At 35.8% G+C, this 19,452-nt stretch overlaps 1 protein-coding gene and 1 long non-coding RNA gene across 3 annotated transcripts in view; both read left to right on the forward strand.

Moving 5' to 3' along the window:
• Window positions 1–19,452, forward strand: part of LOC125233106 (inactive rhomboid protein 1) — a 243,103-nt gene that overhangs the window by 27,651 nt on the left and 196,000 nt on the right. The gene's annotated exons all lie outside the window — the stretch shown is intronic.
• Window positions 8,129–9,073, forward strand: LOC125233117. Its single transcript, XR_007177825.1, has 3 exons — window positions 8,129–8,395; window positions 8,503–8,647; window positions 8,862–9,073. It is a non-coding gene; the product is annotated as an uncharacterized LOC125233117 (long non-coding RNA).

Raw genomic sequence — 19,452 nt, forward strand, 5'->3', positions numbered from 1 at the left:
CCTTAATAAATTTACTACAAATCATTCATTAACACTTTGGTTCTAGCACTTATAGATTTCGCGTGATCCGTCACGAAAGTTGGTCCTTTGCTGCAATTTTCTTTAATGAATGTTAAGTTTTCGCCCAAAATGCTTACGAAATCGTCGAAATTTGTTTGATATGACTAAAATATTGTAACTCATGACTAAAATAAAATTAAGGGGGAAAAATCACTACCATGGGTGGAATTTCCAATATGTCTTGGAATTCCAGTAACTATTTAAGACGTAATATTTTCACGGTACTAGTCGCTAGGAGTACCATTGATCCATATAGTATATCGATGACTGGGGATGAGCTTTTGGTAGCTGTTGGTAGAGCCCTGGAGTTTCAATCCAGAAGCCGTGAGTTCAAGTTCCACCCATGGTAGTGATTTTTCCCCCTGAAATTCATTTTCAGTTTATAATATTTTAGTAATATCAAACAGATTTCGTAAGCAATTTAGGGGAAAACTTAACATTCACTAAAGAAAATTGCAGCAAAGGACCAACTTTCGTGATGGATCACGCGAAAACTATAAGTGCTAGAACCAAAGTGTCAATGAATGATTTGTAGTAAATTTATTAAGGATTACTTTGTTACTACACGCTTTTTCTGTATCTTCAACGGTTTTGTCAGAAATCGCGAAAAACCGCATTTTCGGCTATTTAAGGGGGGGAAGAGGGGTGACGCAGAGGGGGGAGAGATGGGGAGGGTTGATGAAAAATAACTTCGGCCTATAATGTACATATCCCAATCAAAATAAATCTTCCATTAATTATGCCAATATTTTCATACATAACTTTCCAGAAGCAACGTACTAAAAGTCGCATGCGAGGTCGCGCGCCGTTTAAAGCCAAGGATACACTAGGGGACAAATGTCCCACGACACGTGTCGCCAGCGACGTCGGGTGAAGTAGCGCGACGTTGTCAGACTTCGCTCGACATGTCTGGCGACATCGCGCGACACGTGTGGGCAGTGACTTTGGGTGTCGCGCGATGTCGCCAGATATGTCAGGCGAAGTCGTACGACTTCGTTAGACATCGCTGCGGATATAAGTCGCGCGATGTCGCCAGATATGTCAGGCGAAATCGGCCGGCTTCGTTTGACAATCTTGACATGTCGCCGACACATGTCGTGGGACATTTGTCCCCTAGTGTATCCTTGGCTAATGAGCCTTAACGATTGTAGGGTCTGACGGGTGATAATCTTTGGCACAACTGCTAACCCATAACGGATGCCCTCGGAGCTCTTAATTCGTTTGAGTTAAATCGCTCGTCTCAGGTCGGGCCGTCAGCAATCTCTTCCCGCCCCAATCCGGATGCAATGGATAACTTTACAAGCAATTGAACGTCAATACGGCTGCTTTTTATGGCTCTGTGTATTTATGAGTGGGCCTGGGAATAAACGTTTGTAAGGTGCTTGGGGTGTTTTGGTAAGAAAACTATCCTTATAAATAGTTCGTCATTGGAAAAAACTTGTGAAAGGTCATAGACGGAATGTATATACTTATATAATTATATTTTGGGTGACCAGTATGAAGTTATCGAACAATGTAAAATATTTTATAGGAACAAATGTGATGCTAAACACGTAAATCCGTATATGTTATTTTTTTACTGAATATTAAAATAAAAAGCATGAAAGTATGTACCTACATCTGCGTAGCTGCAAACGTGTCAGCATTTCCTTTAAAAAATCCAAAATGATTTAGAAAAATACTTGCTAGAAACTAGGTTTACAATTTAAATTAATACCTACCTACGCAGTTTTTCTTAGTTTTAAAATAGAAAAACAAGAGTATAAAATTTCAGATTTTTACGCATTATAAGTTATAAAAACGGGTTTTAATTGCGTCTTCTCCGGGACCATGGCATTAACACCTTCCTCGAACGCTGGAGATTAGTTTCAGAATGTAATTATACACAAGTCCGCACTTTTAAAATATAATTAAATCGGCCGCTGCAGTCAAAAAATCTTATCGTCTACCAGGAAATAATGAACACGTAGCAGTAAATGCAACCTAATTTAAAATCACTCAAGAGTGTCTGGGAAGCGACGCCTATCTCCTCGGCGATCACGATAGGGCGCGTTTAGCGGCCCGGCTGCAGCTTGGCTCGAGCCCAGACTTGGCTAGGACTTGGCCGGGACTTGGCAGCCAAATGCAGCCATTCCCACTTACCAGATTACCAGACCAGCTATCGCTGCAAATGTTAAAGCAATAAGCGAAGTTTGTTAAGAAATGAAGATGTTTCAATGGGGTGAAATAATTGATGAAATTTTGGATGTTGGCATTTATAAGTTACAAATGTCTGGACTCGGATGCTTGTTTATTACCTACATTATAGTGCGAATATCTACCCCGAAATGGCATGTTTAAGACAGCAAACAAAATTTATAATATGCTAGTACGCATTACCTACTTGTCCTTTAAAATGTAAATTTTGAAAGTTACTTAGATTACAACACCAGCAGCAATTAATATTTACTCTGCAGATTTAGTTGCAAAATAAAACTAATAAGAGTGGGTACCTCCCGAGATCTGCCTTGCATCTTTGATGAGCTTCGTGAACCCTTCTCAAGTTGAATTTTAATTTTCTAGTTAAATCCCCAAGGGAAGGAAGACGATTAAAATTAAATGAGATTAGAACAGATTTTTTTCATTCTCTATGTGTACCTACTTCATGTAAAGCTCATTACGCTGCATTCAGAGTATCACTACGTCTTCAAACTGTTTTCATCACACTCGCTCGTAAACGGTGTTATTACATGCCTGCATACTGATACGTAATGAGCTATTTTACCGCCCTAGGGCGGCAAAGTGAACACCGGGTGGGGCCTTCCACGACCTGTCAAAAATTACAAGATGGCGGAGGAATGATCGAAATGTCAGCGTAGGTATTTCGATGCACTTAGTTTAAAATTTCGTTATTACTTCACGAGTGTGATGAAAAACATTGTGTGTTTAAATTTCCCGTTTTATCAATTATCACAATGCATCCAGTGGGCAGTAGGAAATGAATAAAAACACACAAAGCCAAATCATCAACATTTATTCATTTCAAATTAGGTTGTACGATTTACGAAAATTCTAACTCCTATTGATACATACCCGTGTATGCAAAATACGTAACGAACTAATAAGAATTTTTATTTTGTAATCGCATTAGGTAAAGTAAATAAAATACAAAGTAAAGTAATAAAATATAATAATCAACTGTACCAACTTTTTGACCACATAAGTACATATAATAATCAGAAGACAGGCAGTGGCAGCGAAGATACAAAGCTTGCCCGACTACCGGGTATACCGGGCATCTGAGTAAAGTTTACGAGTGCCCGAGTGTCGGGTACGCGGTGTCCAATTGTAACACCCCGCTACCCCTTAATTAAATACACCCTAAATTACCTAACTTAAGTCCAAATTGTTAGCCCTAATTAAAACAATACACTATTAAAAATTGGCCATTAAAACAAATACTGTGATCGTCTAGTAAGTGGTAGGACCCCGTAGTTGTGCGTAGCAATCCAGATTCTTTTTACCTTTAGGAACTTGCTATTAGGGGTAAATTTAAGTTGATAAAACTAAGGCAGTAATATATTCACTTGAGGTATAATAAGCAGAGAGAACGACATTTGTGAAAGAATTTAGTGCGTTGAGATAAGAGTGTGCGAGATAGGTAAAATTGTGTAAGGAATATAAATACAGGAAATATATTAAAAATATATACAAGACATTATTTAAAATGGGGTTAATTGTTTCCGACCCACGAGTCCCTTATACGTAGGAATAATAGGTGTATAATATAACATAGCCTATTATAAGGACCTCGCTCGAGCATTTGGACAAACCAGGTTGCTGATTCAATTTATGTTTTATCAAACATTGAACAAATGAGATCCTTAGAACAAAAGTAAACTGATGTAAAGTGTCTTTGCACTACTTAAAAATGTACTACCATAGTAGTAGATATCAAATATTTAATCAAGGACCCTTTAATCCCAGTATAATTTTATATGTTTTGGGATGTTTCTGCAACCTAGTCCTCTACCGTCAGGATAGAAACTGCTCTGCCTACCCCTGGTCTATCAAGGAAACAGAATATCTATTTTGATACCCTTTATTGGGCCTATTCATTGACCTTCTTTTGATACTAAGACAAATACTTCATTGATCTAGCCTTTCGAACGACAAAACCCCAGACTCACACGCCATCCCATATATATATATTTTGGTTCGGCCATAGCCATCGAAGGTTGTCCAAGATCACAAAATATAAATTCTATATGCGTGCAATTTCCCACGTTCCGAGTATAGTGGTCCATTGCTTGACATCGTGTTTCACTAGTCAATGCTAGAATTGTTTGATCTCCCAGACAACGATATCGTTAACCATATTATGAAAATGGAATGATGATTCCAAAGTCTGCCAATCTCGAGGCCAGTGTCAATGATTCAACTTTTGTGAACAATCTTATTTTTATATCAATGATTCTCCTTGATAGCGACAGGATCCTAACATCCATAGATGTCCTATGCCTCCCTAGTATTTAGTATTAGTATTAATTCCCACAAGTTATCCTTTAACTCTAATAAAGTTTACATGTTATGAACAATAAATAAAGTTATTAATCCTACTTTCATTGATATAGCAAAATTATCTTACTTAAGGATGAGACAATAGTATGAAAATCCTTCTAATCACCCAAAGAGATTCTAGCTAATAGAATGTGTATGTACATAAAGTAAATATGTGTAATATTTTATGTATCTATTTGTTATATATAGTAGTCATATTAGAGATACTCAGATCCGAATTTTAATTAATAATATTCCAAATTAACCGTTAGTGTTAATTGTATGTAATAAATAAATTGAAATTTGAACGACTTTAAATAATTACCACATAAATATAACATTCATGAATATCTTGTTCATATGAAATGAATAAGTACCACTATTTAAAATTATCACCTTCAAAAAATAGCACTAATCTAAAATTACAACTATAAACACATTCAAAATAAACAATTTGGACACTTACTTGTAGTCTTCTAGTCTACTTTACCAAGATACCTTCTCGCCAGTCTCCAACCTCTCAATCTTGTATCTCAAGTCCGCTTCCTACTTAAACTCCTGATGTGTTCCTTCAACGATTCCTAGTAACGATACTTGCCTACCTATCCCTCAGATGTGAACACCTCAACGTTCCCTCGCCGAATGCATTAAGTCCACTTTCCCCTTCTTATAATAACAATATGTTCTCTTCAACGCTCCCGAAAACTAATGACCCCATCTCCTTATTCTCTCTGATGTGAACACCTCAACGTTCCCTAGCCGAATGCATTAAGTCCACTTTCCCCTTCTTATAATAACAATATGTTCTCTTCAACGCTCCCGAAAACTAATGACCCCATCTCCTTATTCTCTCTGATGTGAACACCTCAACGTTCCCTAGCCGAATGAATCCCTCTGACGCTGCGCTCTGAGTTTTATTGTCCCGATTTTAACGCATGCGCTGTGTTGTTTTATGGCAAATAGTGCCTGATTGTGCCAGTTGTGCCTAAAACGCCTATTGTGCCGGTTTTGCCTATTGTGCCTAAAACGCCTATTGTGCCGATTTTGCCTATTGTGCCTAAAACGCCTATTGTGCCGGTTTTAATTCCGAGAATTTCTATTTTTAATTTGTTGGAATTCCATTTCGTATGTAAGTTGTTTTCGTTTTATTTATTTGCAATTTTTAAGTTTTTATCTCTGTATGCATTTGTTTCTAAGCATAATTATTATAGTTATATCTTATGATTTGAACCGAGGACTGTGTGGTCCGTTACATCTGCCCCTTTTATTTTCGTTTGATTCAAAATAACATTTTGTGTTAAACGAAAATAACCAATAAAATAATTCAGTTATTGAAATTTTCAATTTCCCATTTTCATAGTTGTGGTGAATAAAAATGACCAATACTCAAAAGAACCTCACTGATCCAGCACGAATTATGAACTTAATAGTTACCCAGACACATGAGTCAAATTGCCACCAGCCAGAATTTTCATTCCAGTAAAAGCATTTGGTTGTGAATCAAATGTACCCTAATGGTAAAATCCTTGCATCCTCATATGGGTAGTTAGTCACATTGTCCGACAGGTAACCCGCTATCTCCATTGTACAGATATTATGAACTTACAAAGATCTCTTCACTAGAAAGAAAAAGCCTTTCTATTCTCAGGTAGCCACTGACAACTGTTCTCCCCATAGTTCAAGGAACCAGTCCACAACTCAATACTAATCAATAATTTTCCTCCTTTCTCGGCATAATGTCCTATGTATAATTATAAGAATAATCAGACAATCAATGTTTTAATCAAATCAACAATTTTATAAATATGATTCCATGTTAAGTCACATTTTTTTTTTATATATGCCAGACAAAATTATCTGATTTATCCCATAAAGACACAGGGTGTGTGTTTAGTTCGTTTGTTAGCGGCATGTAGAGTATGTTGTTACCAAAAGAATGTACCTGTAAAAGGTATAAATTATTTATCCTAACACCTAACTCTTTTGGTATCAAGTTTGTGTAACCCTTTCCCCATTTCGAAATTCCAATAACTGCCGTCACTATTCTCAAACTTGCAAACATGAGGAAACCCTTCATATCTTCAAACGACTCTTCATCCATTCATCTAGCTAAACCTCTCTTCTTTCTATTATGCGAATCTCATTTATACTACTCGTTCAGATTTCATCCTTCCTCATGCGCTCAATTTCACTGTTTCTGACATACCTGCAAGTCTACTTAGATAATGACAGTAAAAATAATATATAATATCATAATTAAAAGCTCTCCCTTTTTCTTGTTGCTATTTCAATTTTTCAAATTGATCAGAAATTAAAAATAATAAACATAGGTACTTATATCGTAAGTACAGAGACTATGTTATTTTTTTCTTTATGAATCACCTTATGCAATCACGTCTTACATTTAACTTTCGCATTAACCCTATACAAACGGCACGCAAAATTGTACGAAAAACTCCAAAATATTGTATGTGATGCCAATTACCGTTAAGTATTAATTACATCTTTGCAACCTATAGTTCAAGACGCAAAGTTAAATTATGGAAGATGATACGAAATATTGCTAAGAATTCTCCTTTTGTAAGTAGGAAAAATAATACAAGTACCTAACTTGTTACGCCTAGCTGCTCTGATAACATCTTCTAACTCTATGACATAACTATCTTCTAGTATTATCGTTACAAACATACACACATACCTACATACTGAACTACCATTAGCTTAATAAACCTATCCAACGCGCATGTGACACTGTTTGAGTTGCAGGCGTCCATAGGTTACGGTAACCGCTTTACATCAGACGGGCCGTATGCTTGTTTGCCACTGACGTAGTACATAAAAAGATGGAAAGTCACATGAGTGAAAGTTTCCAAACATGACGAAATATGATTCTTGGTTACACATAATATTGTATGTACTATTTTTCTAAATAAATGATTGCAACGATTGCTTCATTGTTACACAACGATGGTAGTATGGCTACCGTACCGTACATCGAAATCTACAGATCCAACTGAAATCTTACTTTGTTTTGTAAACGATTGAACAAGAATTACGTTTCGAACAGTATGCAAGTGAAACCGCGGGCAAAAGCTAGTAAATCCTGTACTACTACGCATTACCTATTTATGTCATTTTATAACTAATATGGTTCTACGATCCGTTATTTAGCAAAACATAGAAAGTTTGAAATTTGGTGTTCTTCAACTGACCTTTTAATTTGTCATAGTATACTAAATGTCTAACAAAGTTTTACTTTAAAAATATTTTTTTTTTCCTTAATGAAATTCCACAAAATATATTATTTATATGAGTCATGGATGTTTTCCATGTATACAGCATGTTTTTATCCATTCAAATAGGCATATCGTCGCTTAGCACCCATAGTATAAAATTTGATAGGTTTGGGGCTAAGTTGAACTGTGTAAGATGTCCCCAATATTTATTTATTTATTTCATATTTATATAAAAAAAAACATTAAGATTGAATGTAAACGTCAAATCACTGTCTCTATTTTATTATTCTACAATTCGTTACACATAGTCTGCAGAGCCCCATTCATACTGGATAAATTTTAGTCGCATCCGGTCCGTCAAATGTCTTATGATCTATAGAGCCCTTTTGATTTTTCTATGGCAACATTTGCTATGCTGACGTCATTGCCACGTCATTACTGTCAGTCAGACAGAAATAAAAGAAAAATGGATGCCGTTCAGACGTACACGCATTATTTGGAACTGAAAATTACGTAATTTATCGACCTGCTGGCTTGTATTTGTTATAAATCATAAAAAAGTGAGTAATATATTAACTAAGTAATGATATATGTTGTTAGTAATGTGGTAAATACAACACAAAATGTGTATAACGAATGTAATAAATAAATGCTTGTTTGGTTTTAGATTATGGAAAACATCATGAACAATAATGAAACAAACCGAACCTTTAGCTACAATAATAAAATGACCCCATGACGCCAGTGGAACTACGTGGTTTTCTTTCATGATGATTTGGTGATACCATAATGGAATTAGCCAAGTTTTCGCCGTAAGTAATAATGTATTTAACTTGTCCATCACAAAGCAGTTCATAGTTTAGTTTAAACCTTGACTTGCTAAAATGGTAAAATGTTTTCCAATAGAGAGATTGTCTAATTCCTATAGCGCACTACAATAACATTCTAATTCTGGTCTTAGAGATGGAGAATTTTAGTAAGCCTACAACTTCCTATTTCTTATGTCCGCCTATTTACATGTTTCAGGTATTGGGTGCTAGATGCCCCTTGGAGTTAAGCCCCAGTGCCACTATACTACCTTACCAGTTATGTGTGGGTGTTGTAGTCCTAAGACACCCCGGAGGTACAAAGGGCCTTCACAAACTCACGCCACGCCTTCCTATCTTCAGCAACCCTCGTGACCTCGCTCCACCAGCTCAAACCTGCCACTCACAGCTCCTTTTCGACGGACCGCTTCCATGAGTAAACAAGGCACCGACGATCACGGCTTGCATCACCTGTACTAATATGTAAGTTACACTTTTAATGTCTAATGATCCTGTAATCTGTTAACTAATCTCACCTAGTGTTAATAAAATTATTTGTATGCCTTGAATTATAAGGTACGGGTTCGAACCGCGACCCATTGTCCTTGAGAACTGTCATCTGATATTTGCCAGTTGCTTTTGAGTGAAGGAAATCATCGTGAGGAACCCAGACTAATTTCAATAAGACCTATTGAAAATTAGTGCCTACGCCAAATCCTGGAATTAGCTGTCAAGCAGACTCCATGCTTCCATGAGCCGTGGCAAACACCGGAATGATGCAAGGAGGTTGAATGAATTTTAAAGTTTGACCAAGCAATGTTGGTTTTAAGCAAAAATTGTATAAATGAAGAATGTAAGCATTACCGAATGTCAATAATAAGAATCATGCTTAGTTTGTAATCAAGTAGGCCTGTACAAAAATGCCCCTTCAATTTTTATTTATTTATTTAACTTTTATGTTGTTGTTAAGTCAATTATCTCTCTTTTATTCTATTTGGATAAACTTTGTTTCGATAATAGTTTAGTAGGATAAAATTTGAAATTTATCCCTTAATTAAAATAGACCCTAATTAATAAAATGATCAAATACCTATTTAGTTATAAAATCTCTGCCAATTTTATTCTTATAACTTATGCTTATAACTAGGACTTATTTCCTACTTAATTATTAAATATATTTTTAAATTTTCCAGAGTACGCTGAACACCGCTGTCATTATACTAGGAACAACGTCCTGCCCCTTCCCCGGCTGTGTACAATTGGAACTCTATGCCCCTGCATGCCCCTTTGACTGAGCAACATGTGTGTGCTCGAAACACATTCAATTGCAACAAAATGACTCCCAGGCTGACCTGGCTCAGCTCTTGTATGTCTGATCTACATAGACAATGGTAAAATATTTTATTTATTTATTTTTTTATTCTTTGGTTTAATCTAAGGTAAATTATATTATTTGCCCTTATTCCTGATTCTAATAATAGCAAGTCTATTACAGACTGACTCCATTTGTTCATTCAAACTATTATACTGTGCACTATATTTGGCACAAACACTACTACTAAGTCTAAAATCTTAAGTCTAGCTTATCTACCTAACCAGTCAAATTGATCTATGCTAACCTACTGCATCCACTGATAACTGGTTCAAAAAATTAAAATACAGACTGACGGATAATCTGACAAATTAAGTCATAAATATAGGAAACCTATGATCAACTTCCTCACTCTATTTTATAGTATACTAGAATTAGTGTAATCACAATCTCGAGATTAATATTTTTAAAAAGCTTTTTCTTAGCAATTATGTTTTCCTATTCCTAACCTTGGGTCATATTGTAGACTACTCCATAGTTGATATATTTACTAGCTACATGCTACATGTTACCTAAAGAGCTGAAATTTTATAAAACCAATAAGTGGGATGACAATACAATATTACAATATCATTGAAGCTGACTTCATGAAGATGTCTGACAAACAATGCAATTCATTATATGACTTGTTGACCTGTATGTATAAAAAAGGAATGTACATCCAATAGTGGAATTGCATTCTAAATGTTTTAACTGAAATGTATTTACCCTTCATTTTTGTTCCAGGTTTCAATGAAAGAGTGTAAATTCTTCTCCATGTACAATCACTTCTAACGCCTACACTGACTACACCAAATATGATCATCACTCAACGTGTCTCACATCAAGATACTTTTCAAAAGTCATCGAGAAGAGGAACATAATATTTTTTTTTTCCATTGTTGCCTGAATAATCCTAACTAAAAGTTACTTCTCTATTCTATTTTTCCTGCATGGAGTGGCGCTTTTCCGTCTAATGGAAACGATATGAACATATATGCTCTGGGTTTTTTTTTTTTTTTGTGCACCTTTCCAATATTACTAATAAAGCATTTTGTGGGTGTTTCATTTACCACCTTCCTTCATAATTTTGCTAGTGTGTGATTCACCATATCCCTAATTATTAAATGTGATAGCTACTGCAATCTGTTCACTGATGGGAATCATTTCATGTTAACACAGCTTTGAATACTATCTTAAATAATGACTCAGACTGACTGTCAATAAAAATATTCCTAGCTATAAGCTTGCCTGAGGTTAATGAATGGTGTGCCTAACTCCTTAACTTGAGTACACTTAAGTACTATGCTTAAATTCTAGATTGTATGTTCTAAATTCTAGACGTTCTCGTCAATAAGCTACTTGATTGTTTGTCTCTTTCAAGTAATTATAATTTGTTCACACTTCAGTGGAAGACAACTAATCCTTAGTTGTTAGTAAGTATGAAAATAGCTCATTGCTACTAGTTTCCCTATGATTATGAATACTATTATTTATTTTATTGTTAATCTCATTTAAAGATAAATCAAAATCAGATCAATGAGTTTCCCTATTAACAACTTAAGATTAAACAACCTCTATTTGTCAGTATAATCACAGCTACAATAGATATTTCACAGCTTAACGCTTCTCTAGATCAATCATCATTTTATTTCCTAGTTTTTCTGTAGCTGATAACAACTTATCACTAATCATTGATAACACGGAAAAGGGGCGAGAAGATAGTGAGGTAAGAGTGAACATGATGGTGTTCTTGCTGTCAAAGTGACATCTACCATGATATGCGACACTGTTGACACATGAAGAATAGATTTTGACAAAATGTACTTAATCAAGTCTGTGTATCGCATACTGTCATTAATTTAGCTTATTCTGTTTCTCAAAAGAACATGCCAATACTAGCAACTTGTACATGACATACATACTACATGCCAAATCTAGTTAGAAATTAATTCCTACAGAGGCCCATAGAGCAAAGTATCTAAAATACTAGCAGTATTTCCTTGCTTATTTCTACTTAATTTAGTGAGACTGGCAGATATATTATAACCAACAGAACGGGAAATCTTGATTCACTAAACAGTAAAGTTTCCCTTAACATAAAACATGTACAACGTTTTAATATTAAATTATTTTGATGTATCTAAGTATTTATAATCTTCCATGATATCGTTTTAAAGAACCCTCGACACAAAATTACCACAAGACAGTCGATCTGTGCGTAATTGCTTTCAGTAACGACTAATTTGTTTTATTACAACTTTCCCAGTAAATGAATATAACCGATATAATTGAGGTTTTATTTATTTTTGCTATAATCTCTTGATTATCGTAACAGAAATAATTATTAGCTAGAGAACGAATAACTTTTCTAAATTTGCCATTCCAATTGAATTGTTTCATTGACAGCTGGTTTGACATTTTTACAATAGCCTCAAATACTTTCTTCTATCCCCGGTGTCCCTAGTCGATGACAGTTTTCTGCACGTGTTATCACTGTTATCAGTCTGTACTCTATATATATATTTTTTTTAAATGTTATTGTTTATATACAATACTATGTGCACACGCGATTCCAATAATCGTATAAAGCCGCGTCCTAAGTTCGTAACGGGTAATGTTTATAAGTTTAGTTTATGCTAGAAGCGCAAACTGTCATTAGTTCTTTGAATAGTGAATTAAAGTGAAATAAAAATCTAATTAGATAAGTGATAAGCCTACAATGGTTTTAAAATTACACAGCTATGTCTAAAGTGAGTGAAATGTGTTGTGCAAAGTGCAATGTTTCTGTTTCAATATCGGATTGCAACTTTGTTTAAAAATCCAGGTTAGTGACCTTAAACTTACAAAACTTACTTCAAGATGAAACGTATCTTAGAAAACTATCAATAGCTTGATTGCCCCTTAGACTATTACGCAGTGGTTAATAAGAATAGACGAATGATACAAAATTAACATAAAGTTTCAGCATGAAGGATAGCAAGTTCCTAAAAAGGATATCTCATTCACAGCAACACTTTGTGACAAAATGTCACTTGAATATGCTAACAATTGGACATATTTAGGTCTATTACATCCTGCAGTCACGGTCTCCACTTTGTAACACCCCGCTACCCCTTAATTAAATACACCCTAAATTACCTAACTTAAGTCCAAATTGTTAGCCCTAATTAAAACAATACACTATTAAAAATTGGCCATTAAAACAAATACTGTGATCGTCTAGTAAGTGGTAGGACCCCGTAGTTGTGCGTAGCAATCCAGATTCTTTTTACCTTTAGGAACTTGCTATTAGGGGTAAATTTAAGTTGATAAAACTAAGGCAGTAATATATTCACTTGAGGTATAATAAGCAGAGAGAACGACATTTGTGAAAGAATTTAGTGCGTTGAGATAAGAGTGTGCGAGATAGGTAAAATTGTGTAAGGAATATAAATACAGGAAATATATTAAAAATATATACAAGACATTATTTAAAATGGGGTTAATTGTTTCCGACCCACGAGTCCCTTATACGTAGGAATAATAGGTGTATAATATAACATAGCCTATTATAAGGACCTCGCTCGAGCATTTGGACAAACCAGGTTGCTGATTCAATTTATGTTTTATCAAACATTGAACAAATGAGATCCTTAGAACAAAAGTAAACTGATGTAAAGTGTCTTTGCACTACTTAAAAATGTACTACCATAGTAGTAGATATCAAATATTTAATCAAGGACCCTTTAATCCCAGTATAATTTTATATGTTTTGGGATGTTTCTGCAACCTAGTCCTCTACCGTCAGGATAGAAACTGCTCTGCCTACCCCTGGTCTATCAAGGAAACAGAATATCTATTTTGATACCCTTTATTGGGCCTATTCATTGACCTTCTTTTGATACTAAGACAAATACTTCATTGATCTAGCCTTTCGAACGACAAAACCCCAGACTCACACGCCATCCCATATATATATATTTTGGTTCGGCCATAGCCATCGAAGGTTGTCCAAGATCACAAAATATAAATTCTATATGCGTGCAATTTCCCACGTTCCGAGTATAGTGGTCCATTGCTTGACATCGTGTTTCACTAGTCAATGCTAGAATTGTTTGATCTCCCAGACAACGATATCGTTAACCATATTATGAAAATGGAATGATGATTCCAAAGTCTGCCAATCTCGAGGCCAGTGTCAATGATTCAACTTTTGTGAACAATCTTATTTTTATATCAATGATTCTCCTTGATAGCGACAGGATCCTAACATCCATAGATGTCCTATGCCTCCCTAGTATTTAGTATTAGTATTAATTCCCACAAGTTATCCTTTAACTCTAATAAAGTTTACATGTTATGAACAATAAATAAAGTTATTAATCCTACTTTCATTGATATAGCAAAATTATCTTACTTAAGGATGAGACAATAGTATGAAAATCCTTCTAATCACCCAAAGAGATTCTAGCTAATAGAATGTGTATGTACATAAAGTAAATATGTGTAATATTTTATGTATCTATTTGTTATATATAGTAGTCATATTAGAGATACTCAGATCCGAATTTTAATTAATAATATTCCAAATTAACCGTTAGTGTTAATTGTATGTAATAAATAAATTGAAATTTGAACGACTTTAAATAATTACCACATAAATATAACATTCATGAATATCTTGTTCATATGAAATGAATAAGTACCACTATTTAAAATTATCACCTTCAAAAAATAGCACTAATCTAAAATTACAACTATAAACACATTCAAAATAAACAATTTGGACACTTACTTGTAGTCTTCTAGTCTACTTTACCAAGATACCTTCTCGCCAGTCTCCAACCTCTCAATCTTGTATCTCAAGTCCGCTTCCTACTTAAACTCCTGATGTGTTCCTTCAACGATTCCTAGTAACGATACTTGCCTACCTATCCCTCAGATGTGAACACCTCAACGTTCCCTCGCCGAATGCATTAAGTCCACTTTCCCCTTCTTATAATAACAATATGTTCTCTTCAACGCTCCCGAAAACTAATGACCCCATCTCCTTATTCTCTCTGATGTGAACACCTCAACGTTCCCTAGCCGAATGCATTAAGTCCACTTTCCCCTTCTTATAATAACAATATGTTCTCTTCAACGCTCCCGAAAACTAATGACCCCATCTCCTTATTCTCTCTGATGTGAACACCTCAACGTTCCCTAGCCGAATGAATCCCTCTGACGCTGCGCTCTGAGTTTTATTGTCCCGATTTTAACGCATGCGCTGTGTTGTTTTATGGCAAATAGTGCCTGATTGTGCCAGTTGTGCCTAAAACGCCTATTGTGCCGGTTTTGCCTATTGTGCCTAAAACGCCTATTGTGCCGATTTTGCCTATTGTGCCTAAAACGCCTATTGTGCCGGTTTTAATTCCGAGAATTTCTATTTTTAATTTGTTGGAATTCCATTTCGTATGTAAGTTGTTTTCGTTTTATTTATTTGCAATTTTTAAGTTTTTATCTCTGTATGCATTTGTTTCTAAGCATAATTATTATAGTTATATCTTATGATTTGAACCGAGGACTGTGTGGTCCGTTACACAATGTGTTAAAGTAATGTTGGTAATTAGTACATAACTATATACTTTGGGACTCACGGACAACCATGATGGTGGTTAACTGGTTATACATATACGCGCCTAATACGGTGGGTTATATATATTTTGAACAAATACTTGCTTATTTTTGGCACAACCTCCTAATAATCAGAGCTCCTCGATTCCCGATTTAACTATGATCTTTATCGGTTCTTAACACATGATTAACCACCATTGTTATTCATCCATTGCCTGAACTTTCCTCTGTTAAAACTTTATTATAAAATTAAAAATCTATAAAGTATATTTTATATTAACGTATATTTTTATTATAAAGTATATTTTAAATTTACTTTGGTATCGCTTATTCTTTATCAGACAGATATATATACCTCTAAAGGCACATTTTTTTACTTTCTCGCTGTAGGTAACCAAATTGCAAATGTGCCAGATCTACAGTTTCAAATTTTATTGTCAAAATATAGAGGTATGTATAATGTGTCCGCGTTTACGATCCTGTTGGGGTATGACTGCTTCATTTAGATAAGTCAATTAAGCCTCCGCCACACATAAAGCGTTTTGATAGTGTAGCGTCAGCGGAGCGGAATGCGCGTTGAACGCGCGCGCTCGTTAGTTCCCGCCGGCGTCCGCTGGGCGCAACGCCAGCGTTCGTCCGGCGCACCGCTATCATTGTGTGGCCGAGCTTTTAGTCAGTCAGAACCACCAACTCAAAATTAGTTCCAACTTTTACGGCTTCCTAACTCAACTAATAAACTGACTCCTCATTTATATCGTAAACCAGTGCGCTCTAAAATATTAAGACGAATATAACGTTCAAAGTGGAGACTAATAAAGACTTGCTCTCCGCATACTAATTTATAACATTCTGGAGAAACTTATCATAGAATCGATCATGTCATAGATGCAGGAGCGCTTACTGAAAGTCCATTATACTTAATAACTTTATACGTTAAATAAAAAGCTCAGAATGAGAAAGCAGTCAAGTCAATACTCAAGTTCATTCATGAAAAAAAAAATCTAATTTGTTCACAACTTAGACAGTTAGGAGTACTACGTGCAGTTGCCAGTTTAATTTATCGCTCCAACAGCTTGTTGGCTAATCGCTGCTCAGTTTATTTAGGATTCTGTCGCCCGTGCGAGCGTAACTTGAGAGGAACTTCTGCAAGTTACGCGAAGACAAAGAGTGCGATCGTCCGAGGTAATTCACCTTCGCTGCTCAGAGATTGGAGAACTCCCAAGAAACCGTTTAGTTCGTAGTCGTACTCGATCGCTGGTACGTGATTGAACTTGTGCGCTGATGTAGGTAACTTATACGTATCGAATTTATCGAATTATTCTTGTCTTTGTTTCGGTTCGAGCCATTGAGTCCACATTACGATTCGGGGATAAATTAACCTTTCTATATAACACATATTGTGTTTAGTTATTTATACTGGTTCGTTACGAACTGACGATTAAGTTATTTACGAATTGGCGTAAGCAATCAAATATTAAAATATACTTACGTAATAATAATAATCTTTAGATGTTAAAAAGATCTGTGTCCACGTCATAGTAAAAATGAAGATCTAGGTATATCTAAGACAAATACTTCATGTCTACTTTACGTTACTCAAGCTTGAACATTGACTAAATATATTTAACGTCACGTCATCTATTTACTCCGATATATATAATGTAAGTACGATACTAAAATAAGGCATCGATTAGTGTGGTGTGGTGATACCGTGAAAGCTTTATCACATTTGTACAATACTTAATGTGAAAATGCTTTAATTATCTAAGAACTGAAGCATTCTCATTTTACCCATTACAATATATTATATAAACATAAAAGACGTGTTACGTAACGTGCCATCGCCACCGGTTACGTAGAATCAGCCCTCGTTTACCTTATCAAAACTCAATTTGGTTGTCCTTAGCTCGTCGGTTTGGAAACAAGACCTTTTGGGGAGAAAACTTTATGTCTTCGTGATTAATTATCAACCAAGTCAAACTTTCAGGCATCGGCTGTATAAATGAGCGGAGCCTGGTGCCTGTAGATTGTTACGTCATGTCAAAGGGCCGTGCTGTGACTCCGTTAGTTAACATGAAAATACGTCGCTTCTCCTAACTAAACGATAATAGAAGCGAAATACTTAGATAATTGTAGTTGGCGTGATTTGCTTTATTTATCAGCATTGAGCCGCATGTTGTGTAGATAGTTGTGAACCTTCAAGAAATCACTCGTTAATTTGAAGATGCGTACGAGTGCTTTCAGCGTTCATACGTAACATGGGGGCCCTGTAATACGAATAGCAAACAAATCTCATATAGTAACCATGTATGTAACGTAGCTTTCTCTGTTAAACGTTTTCATGTAAGTATCCCTCTTAACATCAATCTAAACATCCGTAGCTACATTTGTTCAGCGGAACATATAATACGTTTGTCGTTATTTCAAGTAACATAAGTACTACGTGACAATAAGAAATTTGGTAGTACCCTGCGGTGCAATTTCACGATGTAAAGTGGTCTGATTAGGCGCGCGAGCAGCATCAATCACCCGGCCGGTAACCGCGTTACGCCGCCACTAATTGTGATCCCGCTAAGGAACGGGTGCCGATCGATCCCACCCACACCCCGCCACTATCGCTCTCGCGACTCGCTTTTCTTTCCACTTTGCGAGCTTTACATCGAAGTGCGAACTCCGTCGCAGATGTCTGTACCCGGTATAAATGCGGCGATAGTAATGCTCGGGGCGGTGGCGACGCGCACGGTAGGCGGGAAGTAGGTCGGCCGGCGACCCCCTCTGCCTGTTATTGTCAATCGCGAACCTACAGCAGGCGACCAGCACCAGTATAACTGTGATATAGAGATCCGTAACAACAATGGCCCGTCGTAGATCACACGTACTCGTTTGCTTGGTACGCGCTCTCGGTATGCCATAGATATAACAGCCCTTGTCCTCGCTTTCACTGCGTCCGCTGCTCGGGATAAAGCCTAATTTTATTGCGTCGAGTTCGATCGTGTCTTTTCCTGACGGTTGTTCGTTTGTAAAAAATAACTCAATTTTATAGCTTATCTAAGTCTCATAGATTCACTTTAATGTACTGTTTTGTTGGCCGTGATTTACCCGATTTCAGGGTTAAAGCGCTAGAAAACTTCCTCTTTACGGACTAGTGAACGATAAGATAATATTGTAAAACAAGTCCACTATTAATACGCATATTAATTTACTTTTATTTAGCATAAGATCCACTGCATACATACTACTAAAATAATACTAAATACAATAAATTATTAAAAGCGTTAGGAAGAGACTAAAAGTAGCCTTATGTCACTTTCCATCCCTTCAACTATCTCCATTAAAAAAAACACATCATTTCGTTGCTCCGTTTTGCTGACGGACAAACAAACAGACACACACACTTTCCCGTTTATAATACTAGCTTTTACTAGCTTTTATCCGCAGCTACGCTTGCGTTAAATTCGAAATTGTGAAATGCTTCATACAAACTTCCACCCCCCATTTTAGGAAGTGTGGGGTTAGAAAGAGACAAAAAGTAGCCTATGTCACTCTCCATCGCTTTAACTATCTCCACTTGAAAAATCACGTCAATTCGTCGCTCCGTTTTGCCATGAAAGACGGACAAACAAACAGACACACACACTTTCCCATTTATAATATTAGTATGGATAGGTAGATTTTGTAATTGAAATACACGACATAATCAACAACAAATTATTAAAAGACAAGAAAAAATAACAAACCAATCGTCGTACGTTTTCTACGAAACTGAAATTCACAACATACAAAATAATTTTGATCAAATGCCAACTCATATGTGATGACACTTTTCCTCAAAATTCCGGAGTTTCTCTATATTAATTTTTAG

Source organism: Leguminivora glycinivorella, chromosome 14 (assembly GCF_023078275.1).
Source record: "Leguminivora glycinivorella isolate SPB_JAAS2020 chromosome 14, LegGlyc_1.1, whole genome shotgun sequence".
Taxonomy (NCBI): Eukaryota; Metazoa; Arthropoda; class Insecta; order Lepidoptera; family Tortricidae; genus Leguminivora; species Leguminivora glycinivorella.